The following is a 9,487-nucleotide window of genomic DNA, read 5'->3' as shown; positions in this document are numbered from 1 at the left end:
GAGAGAGATAATGTATAGGTGTCTTAGAAACAATGAAAGCCTGATATAAATTCAAAGTTTTATTATCAGCATCAATGCTAACTTTTGAGTGAAACATATATTCTTTTGAAATAATTACTCAAGTTAATTTCAACTCCCTTCACTGATAAACATATATGCAAGCATTATAGCAGTTTTATCAGTGGCTAGGAGCACTAAGTCCCTTTCAAATTTGTGAGAAGTTTTATGAAAATGTATCTATTTCCCAATACTTCACACATTCAGGCTGGTTAAAGTCAGAAGCATAGGGGTCATTTAGGGCAGCAGTTTTCAAAGACTAGTCCATAATAAAATTTTTACTGACTCACAGTAAAATGTAAAAAATATAGGACAGTGTAAGAAATGTATCCAAAAGCTAAGTGCGTTCAATATAAAGAATCAGATATATAGAGATTTTATAGTAAAATATTATTTCTTCTGTGAATGACATTATTAATATTATTAGAGCAAAATATATGTTAATCACCCTCTTTTAAGTGGCACACATTCTTTGAAGCTTTTTCTGATGTATGAACCCCAGAAAGAAGCCTAGGAACTACCAATTAAGGGCTCCAAGGCTGTAATATCCTAAATGCTCCCTATAGACACAAAGGAACTTAACTTTATAACTTCTAGTCATTGACAAAGCTCTGGTTCAACAAATCACATTAGCACAGACATACACAAATAAGGGAACTATTTTTGGTAGATAGATAGTGTCTTTCCTAAGTGCAGCCATAAATTTGGGGCATAGGAAAATTTTAAAGAATAGTAAAAGGTTTTTGTATAGTTCATTAGCTGAACTGGAAGCCTATTGAAGGCATTTTCTTTGACTATTTAGAGTGCAGCCCAATGCTCAGAGGAGTACAGTTGTTTAGTAAATATCTATTTATTGAAAGAATAAACAAATGAAAACAGTTAACCTAGAGAACGTACTGGTGGTGAATGTATGGGAAAGATATAACCTGTGGATTTCATTAATAAGGTACTTTTACTATCAAAAATATTTAAAACATACATAAAGGAAACAGCAGACAGCAATTTAACAAATACCCATTTAAAACAAGGAACTATGAATATTAATATTCTGTCTTATTTCCTTGAGAACTGGTTTTCTTTCAGAATTAAGAATAGGGCTTCCTTGTGGCTCAGTTGATAAAGAATCCTCCTGCAATGCAGGAGACGCAGGTTTGATCCCTGGGTGAGGAAGAGCCCCTGGAAAATGAAATGGCAACCCATTCCAGTATTCCTGCCTGGAAAATTCCATGGATAAAGGAACCGGGCAGGCTACAGTCCACAGGACTGCAAAGAGTCGGACATGACTGAGTGGTTGAGCACATACACACACACACAAAGCTGACTAACAGTGTTGCTACTCTAGTAATCCTTCTGAAGTGTGTTCTTTAGATGTCATTTAAAAATCTATTAATGTTGAATGTATAAATCTAGTTAACTCATTTTAACTTGTACAGAATATTCAGTAGTGTGCATATCTTTAGTTATATTACACATTGCCAAATTACTCTTCCAAATGTTTCAAAAATTAAATTTCAAACAATAGTACGTCTGATTTTATGTTTCCCCACATCGTTATCACTATTTATTATTATTGAAATTTAACACTTTTGTAAATCTAATTATTATGAATTTTTGTGTGTATTGCTTCCAAAGGTGGATAGAGTTTTACAGCATAACTCAGTCCTATTCTTGCTCATTTTTCTCAATTCCATAAGAGCAAAAGAGCCCCCAAACTATTTGTGGATCAAATCAGCTGTCAGAGCTCTCAATTATTTAGTTTAACAACTTTAAGATACACAGTAAATAATATCTTGAGGGTTGTTTTATGCTGTCTTGTTCTTTGTTGAAGCTGTTAAAAACAGAATGCACACACTTTTTTATATGAAAAGTGTAGACCACAGATAACAAATTGATTATTTTCTGTATAATTTGTAAGATAAGCTTCTAACATCTCTTTTTATTACTTGATTAAGAGATAATGGGCCAGATTACTCAAAGCAAGAATAGGTTGTTTTCAGATTTTAATAAATAAAGTTATCTTAATGATGATTACCACATTTTATATTTGCAATAAAAAACAACACATAAATATCAAATTGTACTATTATTAACATAAGCTTCAGTTTTCTGCCAATGTAAAAATCTGGTAATTATCACTAGAATCATTCTCTGAAATTAAGAAGTACTGTAGATAAATAGGGATTAAGAATGCCATTTATTTCTTAACATTCTAAAGGCAAATATATCCACCTATTATCCTTTTCAATAACCTGACATAATGACAATGGAATAAAAGGTTGTCACAGCATAATAGTACCTGACTGAAAAATTAATACTGAGGTGAAGCTGGAGCATTTATCAAAAATAAGTGTCGAAGTGGAAGGGAAATGGTTATTTTTTTCAAAGTGAGAGACATTGATCCTGTGATAATGTTCTATGAAAATAACTTTATTTCTGTTACACCAATTGACTGATTTTGACACAATTATTTTAAAAAATAAAATTCGATGGGCTATAGCTCATTTTGTTTCTTAGGGATTTATTTGCTCACCTGTGCTTCTGTATAGGCCCGACATGCATCTTCCAAGCCTTGAATGCAATAAAAATACAGCAGCCCTATGCATTCCTCACTCTTTCCCTATCCCAGCTCTGACCTTTCATCTCCCTTTATTTATAGTCACTGAGTTACACTGAGGAGCCCTAGGTCAGTGATGGTTTTCATAAAGGACACCAGCCTGAGCATTTCCTACCCTTTTAGATGTTTGTGGATCAAAACAGTTGTCAAAGCTCCCAATCGTTTAGTTTATTTTAACAACTTTCAGATACATGCTAAGTAACAACTTAAGGCTTGTTTTGTACTATCTTGTGCCTCATCTATCAATTTCCAATTGATGAGGATTTGGAAAGGGTCAAGAGTTCCACACTCCCTTTCACAGTTGCCTCACTGGAGTCTGCAGAAAGGGCAATACTCTTCAGCTTCACTCTCACCCCTGTTTATTGTTACAGCTGAAAATGTAGCATCAGTTCAGTTCAGTCGCTCAGTCTGTCCAACTCCTTCCTAACCCATGAATTGCAGCACGCCAGGCCTCCCTGTCCATCACCAACTCCTGGAGTTCACCCAAACTCATGTCCATCGAGTCGGTGATGCCATCCAGCCATCTCATCCTCTGTCGTACCCTTCTCGTCCTGCCCCCAATATCTCCCAGCATCAGAGTCTTTTCCAATGAGTTAACTCTTCTCATGAGGTGGCCAAGGTATTGGAGTTTCAGCTTCAGCATCAGTCCTTCCAATGAACATCCAGGACCGATCTCCTTTAGGATGGACTGGTTGGATATCCTTGCAGTTCAAGGGACTCTCAAGAGTCTTCTCCAACACCACAGTTCAAAAGCATCAATTCTTTGGTGCTCAGCTTTCTTCACAGTCCAACTCTCACATCCACACATGACCACTGGAAAAACCATAGCCTTTGTGGGCAAAGTAATTTCTCTGTTCTATAATATGCTATCTAGGTTGGTCATAAATTTCCTTCCAAGGAGTGTCTTTTAATTTCATGGCAGCAATCAACATCTGCAGTGATTTTGGAGCCTCAAAAAATAAAGTCTGACACTGTTTCCACTGTTTCCCCTTCTATTTCCCATGAAGTGATGGGACCAGATGCCATGATCTTTGTTTTCTGAATGTTGAGCTTTAAGCCAACTTTTTCACTCTCCACTTTCACTTTCATCAAGAGGCTTTTGAGTTCCTCTTCACTTTTTGCCATAAGGGTGGTGTCATCTGCATATCTGAGGTTACTGATATTTCTCCCGGCAATCTTGATTCTAGCTTGTGTTTCTTCCAGCCCAGTGTTTCTCATGATGTACTCTGCATATAAGTTAAATAAGCAAGGTGACAATAAGCAGCCTTGATGTACTCCTTTTCCTATTTGGAACCAGTCTGTTGTTCCATGTCCAGTTCTAACTGTTGCTTCCTGACCTGCATACAGCTTTCTCAGGAGGCAGGTCAGGTGGTCTGGTGTTTCCGTCTCGTGAAGAATTTCCCACAATTTATTGTCCAAGATCAAGTGTAGCATCAAGTGTGTGATGACCCTTGTAGATAAGGGAAATTCCAACTCTACAGAACATCATTTTTTATGTTATAAAAGGCAATTTTCTGAACACATGAGTTCATCATTATATTTGGTTCATTCTTCCTATATTTTTATTTTTTTTTAATACCTGCTGTCCTTATCAGTGAGGTTAAAAAAAAAAAAAAAAAAAAGAGCTCATTTTAAAATTATATAACACAATTGACATTGTCCCAATAAATCTTGACCTGTTTTATGTTTTATGCTTTACACTGACTCCTGTCCACCCACCCCACCCCCCCTCCCCCCCACCTCCCCACCATGAGCAAATGAAACAGAAATGTACTTCTAGAATTCCAATTCCGATCTTTGGTTGCTTCTCATGAGTGGAATTTTAGCACAAATCATACAAAAGTAAGGGACAGTCCCTGGTCTTACGAAAATACAATAAAAGTGTACAAAGTGTAGTTTACAGTAAGACATTTGCTGTATAATACTCTACCAGCCTTCTATCATATGTACCCAGTGGTGATCAATAAACATTAATGAATAATAATGATCACTTGAAAAAGCCATTGAAATTGCTTCAAGGAATGAAACTAGAGTAAATGATTGGTATGTAAATTGCGTTTCACCTGAGGGAGAAACTGGTAAACAAAGGCAATACACATTGCTTACAGGTGATCATCAGTTTTCTGTGGCTCATAAGGTGGTTTTCTTTTTCTTCGTACCATGGGGTTTAATATCTTGAGCCTCGCACACCGCCCACCTCCTGTGTAAAATTTACACAAGCATTGAAAGATTGTGGAATATCCAAGGAAATCATTTTTCAGTCGATTGAGTTCTTAATGGAAAAAGCTCTCTGAATGCTGTCTTACAAATTAGAAGATCCCCTGCTTTCTAAATAGTTCAATTGAAACCAGCTTTGTATTTATCCTTCAGGTCATTCAGGCTGAAATGTTGTTAAGTCTTAAGACTAAAAGTCAGACTTTAAAAGGTAAAATGTCAAGTCCTTTTAGGCTTCAGCTGACCTTTTAAACCAGATTAGGGATTTGAAGCATTACACATGGATTTCTACATTTTATATCCCCATATTTAACAAATGATCAAATATAACTCCCAAGAATACTATTTTTACAAGTTTGACATTTCAGGTGTGAGAGGTGGCTGGCTGACTCTTTTTACATAAATTTGCTGGTGGGGGAATACTTTAGTTTCAGTGAATACTTTGGTTTATTCTACCCCTATTTCTTTGAAGAAACTTTGTATATTTTACAGTATGGTGGAGAAAAACCAATGCCTTAAAATAGTCACTAAAAGACTGCAAAATGGAGAGGTCTTTGTATATCTTTAATTCAAGACCTAAAACAGTAATAATAGATACTTAATCCATTCTTTGCACTGATAATTAAGGTGAAAAAAACCAATGCATATCTCCAATCATAAATTTCTTGGGGATTTACCAATCTGTGTGTTCTCCACAGGATTTTGCCCACCAATAATTTATAGAAGGGGTCCCCAGACATTTTGGCACCCTGGACATATCTACCTTCAGCACAATGGCACCTAGCACATTTCAGACTGAAAATGATTGCATGAACTGAAGTTAGTGAGAGGTGCAATTTCAAATAAGTAAAATAAGTAGAAACAAGCTAACACTGCCTTCCTTGACCCTTACATGGCTTCACACAACTCTGCTCACTCCTCATCTTTTCATGATGTCAAAACAGTAATCACAGTGATGGATTAAGCTTTTGCAAGACTATAGAGTTTTGTTTTGTTTTGTTTTGTTTTTTTGCAAACTTCCTTTTTACCTAAAACTCCAGAACAACTCCATACTGCAGATATGCTCCTGAATCTCCAGGAAAATCTCTTTCCTATAAAATGATTGTTATTTTAATGAAGGAGACTTCTGTACAAAGCATCATGCCCAGGGCAGTGTTTAAGGGTAGGAAATGAGTTTCAGTAAGGGTGAGAAAACTGTTGTTGTTGATCACTAAATCATGTCCAACTATCTGCAACCCCATGGACTGTAGCACACTAGGCTTCCCCGTCCTTCACTATCTCCTGGAGTCTGTTCAAACTCATGTCCACTGAGTTGGTAATGCTATCCAACCATCTCATCCTCTGTCACCCCCTTCTTATGCCCTCAATCTTTCCCAACATCAGAGATTTTTCCAATGAGTTGGCTTTTCACATCAATCAGGTAGTCAAAGTATTGGAGCTTCAGCTTTAGCAACACTCCTTCCAATGAATACTCAGGGTTGATTTCCTTTAGGATTAACTGGTTTGATCTCTTTGCAGTTCAAGGGACTTTCAACTGTCTTCTCCAGCACCAGAATTCAAAAGGATCAATTTTTCAGCACTCAGCCTTGTTTACAGTCCAACTCTCCCATCTGCATGTGACAACTCTCCCATCTGCATGTGACTACTCTCCCATCTGCATGTGACTACTGGAAAAACCATAGCTTCGACTATAAGGACCTTTGTCAGCAAAGTGGTGTCTCTGCTTTTTAATACATTGTCTGGGTTTGTCATATCTTTTCTTCCAAGGAACAAGCATCTTTTAACTTCATGGCTGTGTCCCCATCCTCAGTGATTGGAGCCCAAGAAAAGAAGATCTGTCACTGTTTTCACTTTTTCCCTTCTATTTGCTGTGAAGTGATGGGACTAGATGCCATGACCTTAGTTTTTTGAATGTTGAGTTTTAAGCCAGCTTTATTTATTCTGCTCTTTCACCCTCATCAAGAGACTCTTTAGTTCCTCTTCACTTTCTGCCATTAGAGTGGTATCATCTGCATATCTGAGACTGTTGCTATTTCTCCTGGCAATTTTAATTCCAGCTTGTGATTCATCCAGCCTGGCATTTTTACATGACATACTTTGCATATAAGTTACATAAGGGAGAAAGGAAAAGCTATACCCAACCAAATGCACAGTTCCAGAGAATAGTAAGTAAGGAGAATAAGAAAGCCCTCTTCAGTGAACAATGCAGAAAAATAGAGGAAAACAATAGAATGGTAAAGATTGGAGAAGACTGAATTACTCACAAATGGCATTATTTCTTTAAACGTAAATCAATAAAAAAGGGCCAGTTGAGGCATCCATTGAGTGTTTGTGGATCATTTTCTATGGCTATGGCCAGACTTCTGGGGGCTACTGAAAAGCAAAAAAAAAAAAAAAAAAAAATTGTTGGGAACCCAAATTATCTGACTTTCATTTAGTGAGGGTTTGAAAGGCTCTGGTTGTGTTTCAACTTCCTATCTTGCTTAAGTCTCTATGTCCTAGAGTATTGCGGACTTTTTCTGGGAACACTAGGTCACACCTTAAAATTCTTTTTGAAATGGGTTATTCATAATTTTTTGATGGAAAAAAACAGATATTCAAGTTTAAAAAAAAAACACATTTTACCTGAATCTTGAAGAATAAATATTAATTCCAGAGTAACATGCAGAAATGTTTCTTTACATTTCAGGGCATGGGATAACCAAAGATACTTAAAAGTAAAGTAGAGGACAAATTTAAGAAATGAGAAAACATTCATTTGTGGGGCTCTGGCTTAACATAGTAATTTAACAAACTGGAAGCTACAGAAAAGAGTTTTGTTTTACCTTGATGGACGTTGTTGAACAAGTGTGAATTACTCTCTGTAGGTATTATCTTTAGAAAGGACTGAAGAGGTAATCTAGTTTGACACCACATTTTTGTGAATAAAAATAATGCCAAAAATAATAATAAATGAAATACATATTGAGAATACTAGTTGATGACAAAAACCAAAGGCAAAACATCTAAGTCCTGAGTTTACACGTTTTGGTTTTTCTTGTAATATCCAATCTCAGAAAACCAAAGTTGGCTATTTAATATATTTCTATGTCAAGGTAAAGAAGCATGCTTAAAAACTATTTTGAAACAGTCATTTAAAATAAGTATTATAATTGGAAAATATCATAAAATCTTAATTTATAGCAATAACAAGATGGAAAAGGCAACTCAACTCACATGAATCAGATAAATGATTTCAGGTCAATAATTACCCTTCATTTTGGAAGCAATTCTCTTATGTAGTATTACTGATATCTCTCTCTGAGGAATGCAGCTACTTCGGTTTTTCTTAGCTTATATTCTTCTACAGTTACAATAATTTGCTCATTTGAAATATACTAAAGGATTATTATCATACTGAAAAGAATATATATATGTATATACATATATATATACCAGTTATGCATCCTTCTTTCTCAATTTTCTGTCTTTTAGTCACAAGTCGTGTCTGACTCTTTGTGCCCCTTGGACTGCAGCCCACCAGGCTCCTGTGTCCTTGCAGTTTCCCAGGCAAGAATCCTGGAGTGGGTTGCCATTTCCTTCTCAAGGGGATCTTCCTGACCCAGGGATTGAACTCGAGTCTCATGCTTGGCAGGTGGATTCTGTTCCACTAGCCACCTGAGAAGCCCCTTCTTGGTTTACCTACTGCTATTTGTTGTTGCTATTGTTGTTTTTGCCGGACTCTTTCATAAACCTGAAAAAAATAGACATTTCACACATACAAAAAAGTTTCAAAAATATATTTGATGCACATAGACAGGAATATTGAATAGTTGTTAGTGATCTGTTTTTAATGGATGTTCAAAGCCAAAAAATAGTTAAAACAACATTCATTTGCCTTCAGTGGGACATGAGGATGGAAATTACAGGTTAAATCTAAATAATAACTTTCTGAAAGTTGGAGATAAACCAAATATCTGAGGGATTTTATGGAAATTTCTCTGTTGACCAATTACACACTCATCTTTCCAGGATGATTTACATGCAGTCTTGTCTGATGGAATATTAGAACTTGATCTCTTGAGGTGCCTCTCAGAATAGCATTAGAATAATAGATGTTTCAATACTGTCATGAACTTCTACCTCCTTCATTTTCTTTGACCAGTATTAAAATATATTTTAGATGAAAAACGAATATTGAGATTGCTATCAAGAATGCAAGTGCTGTATTATTTTCAGATAACCCATGCAAAAGATAAAGGATTTCAGTATCATATAAAAATAACGTTGGGTATCTATATGTGGAAGAATTAACTAATAATTATCAGTGTAATGTTTCCTGCACTGAAATAAGATAGGTGGTGGACAACTAATGTCAGGGAAGTGAGATAACTCTTCACAGTTCTCTACTTGTATTTAATGTAGTAATCACTAGGTAAATAACTATGCCTTTAATAGACAAAGCAACAGAAAATGGGGAGAATAGACAACAAATACAATCTATGCTCTTTTCAGTAAAAAGTATGAAACAGTAAACAGAGCATTATTTTTTATTTTAAATCAAATTAAACAGTACAATGTAGGAGCCATGAGCTGTGCTGAGAACTGAGAACATAAAGTTAT

General features: G+C 35.8%; 1 long non-coding RNA gene across 1 annotated transcript; it reads right to left on the bottom strand.

The window, feature by feature from the left end:
* Positions 1-4,706: 4,706 nt before the first annotated feature.
* On the bottom strand, positions 4,707-8,574 carry LOC129627081 (uncharacterized). Its single transcript, XR_008702414.1, has 3 exons — positions 8,321-8,574; positions 7,150-7,255; positions 4,707-4,871 (listed from the first exon to the last, which is right to left on the bottom strand). It is a non-coding gene; the product is annotated as an uncharacterized LOC129627081 (long non-coding RNA).
* Between the last annotated feature and the right edge of the window lie 913 nt (positions 8,575-9,487).

This window comes from Bubalus kerabau, chromosome 14, assembly GCF_029407905.1.
Source record: "Bubalus kerabau isolate K-KA32 ecotype Philippines breed swamp buffalo chromosome 14, PCC_UOA_SB_1v2, whole genome shotgun sequence".
In the NCBI taxonomy this organism is placed as follows: domain Eukaryota; kingdom Metazoa; phylum Chordata; class Mammalia; order Artiodactyla; family Bovidae; genus Bubalus; species Bubalus kerabau.
Note: the sequence above shows the minus strand (reverse complement) of the source record. Positions and strands in the feature narration are given on the sequence as shown.